This window comes from Poecilia reticulata, linkage group LG5 (genome assembly GCF_000633615.1).
Source record: "Poecilia reticulata strain Guanapo linkage group LG5, Guppy_female_1.0+MT, whole genome shotgun sequence".
Lineage (NCBI taxonomy): Eukaryota > Metazoa > Chordata > Actinopteri > Cyprinodontiformes > Poeciliidae > Poecilia > Poecilia reticulata.
In genome coordinates, this window is record NC_024335.1 from 17,593,444 (window position 1) to 17,596,298 (window position 2,855).

The window sequence follows — 2,855 nt, forward strand, 5'->3', positions numbered from 1 at the left end:
CTTCACAGCAATTACGGCTGGACTGCAGTCGCTGCCAGAACCAGTCCACGTCTTCTGCCGCTGATGCTTATGCTCCTAATCTGTTTTTACAGTAACTGCTGAGTTGTAAGGGAGACAGGTAATGAAGAGACACATAGACAAATACCTTCCTAGCAAAAAGCTTCAATATCAACAATCATAGGGGCAGAGCAATGTGAAATATTGACTTGAAGCCAAACCTTATTTCTGTTGGTTTTTTTTTCTGCAGTGATGTATTTTCCACAGACGCAAATTTCAGATGGACGCAAATATTACACACTCATAGGTTAATTAAATCTATCCTCGCGTGCCTGTGACAACACAAAGCAATGAGGCGTCATTAGGTATCGCAACAAAAGGCGTTCTTCGGAAATGTTTCCACAGAGAATAGCATTAGCCCGGGTCTCATTTTGCACCATTTAGATGACACACACAATCAGGATCAACTCCTGTTTGATGAGGGGAGAGAGAACAAAAACCAACCAACCAACCAACTAACCAACCAAGGTGGGACCACCTTGGCCTGGTTTTTGATGATGCATGACAACCAGGCGAGACGTCACCAACACCCACAGTATGGAGAGAAAATATCTGTCCACTGCTCTTCCTTAGGAATCTGTGTTTTACTGCCAAGTTCAGCTGGTTTTCCTAAATACAACAGAGAACCATTTACTTCTTTGGTGCTTAAACGTTTGGAGAGAACCTCAGATCAGAGCCTTTACAGCCCTTCAGGTATGAAGGTTTGAGACTGATGGTAAATAAAAAGCCAACATTTGAGTGAGTCCAACACACTTAACAGACCGAAGAGCAATTTTTGTCATATCACATTCTAAAGGCAAATGGAGAAACATCATCATTTTTGGAAATTTTGCCTGCTTGTAATTGAGTCATCCTTCAAATTTTAAATGGCACATAAATGCTAAAACAAGTCACTGCAGAAAGGTAGCTGGAAATGACTTTTCCCTTTTTTGCAGGAGTCCGCAAACATAGGAGCTACTCTGCTATAGACAGGTTTAGTCATCTTAAAAATAGATATTTAATCCAAAACAAATGCATGATTTTCAACTTTAAACAATACGGCAATCCTGTGTTAAACAAATTAGTTGATTACTCAAACATGGAGGGCAGCATGCATGCAATTCTGTAACAGGTATGTTAAATTGACATAAGTTGGCTATCAGCATTGAAACTACTACTCTATGTGCTCCTCTTAACACTGGAAAAAAAATGGTCTAGATGAGAACCTCACCCATCTACAATCGTGTCAGTGTAAAGTAGTTCAAGGTGTTTGTAAATTTTGCATTACATTTCTGCCCATAACAATGTCAGTCTGGGTAAGCTGGCCGTGCCATTGTTTCTCATTCCCGGCTAGGCAAATCTGCTACAGCCATTATTTCCCATACACTATTCCCATACAAGAAGCTAATTGTTTCGTTTAGGTTTTTGGCTTTCTGCTTTCTGCTTGTCCACAATCCATGAAATGTGTGTTAGAATAAAAGCTATTAGTAATGCTTTAAAAAAAAAAAAAAGAGTGTTTGTACAAAAAATAATAATTCTGGTGATGCTATTAACTTGTCAGATTAATGTTAGTTTTTATAATTAAACAACTTGAAAAGGTACCTAAGGCTAAATTCCTTAAGACACGTTGAAGTCCTTAACATTGTTTCGCTATATTTTTGTATCACAGTTTCTAAAACGGTGCACAAAATCTAACCCTTACTCCGGGTTCCTGATATAAACTTGAAAGATGGAGCACGGATGGGTTCTTGTCCAACTTTGAATAGTCCCAATGTTGGGAAATGTCGTATGTTGGGAAAATCTGTACCCAGATTTTTCCAAAATACGACCTATACTGGTTTATAAAAGAGGGCCATGATGGAACCTGTGGATAATCCAACCTTTCTTCACCCCATTTCCAACCCGTATGTCCCTCACAAGAAACGTTGCCTGGGACCAAGTTCAAAGTCATTCAAAATGCTGCTCCTTCACATCATTCCTTTTTGCCCTGCAAAGGTCAACTGAGTAAAGTGACCTGCCGTTAAGGTTTTCATGCTTTTATTTTGGTAACTTTCTTGTCAACATATCTATGGCGACAGAGATGGTTAACCGCAATAAACAGAAAAGCTGAGCAGCAAAACAGAAAAAGGTGACAAAAAGCAACTCAGTTTCAGCTTCGGTCAATAAGAGAGCAAGGTTTGTAGCAGCGATTTAACTGTATTTGAATAATTTGACGTGTTTATAGAAAAATCTGAGATTGCTTTATTGATGGATGTGATGAGGTGCAAAATGACGGATGGAGAAAACGATTGTAATTATTTGTTCTTGTCTAGCTCTTACGTGGGTTGACCAATCCAGATGGCTTTAATAAATCACTTAACCATCAATTCAGATGCTCTGTTTTCTGTTTGTGATCCATTTAGATTTGTACGTAAAGCACAAGAGGCACGTGAGGGTCAGGCAGACCGTCAAGCAAAAAGATTCCTCCTTCCCTCCCGCCATAGCGCAGAGGACTTGATGTAAAGGATAATGAAGGAGAATGGACACTGTGATAACAGACTTATCCTATGGGTTGCTAGGCAACCAATCCAGTAGGCACAGAGCTAACAAGGCCTGTATGTTGTGACAATGATGGCCAATTATTGGAAGCGCAGCAAATGATGCCTACTCTGTGCAGTGTTTACATGTCTGCGCAATGATTACTGGCGCATGGTGCTTGCTGGATGCGCTTTTCTTTTCAGACAGCTCACTCGCATCAGCAATGTTCATATCTTAAGGCACATCGAGTGAATGCACGCACATCGCATTACTTGCTACATTATTCACTATATATATATATA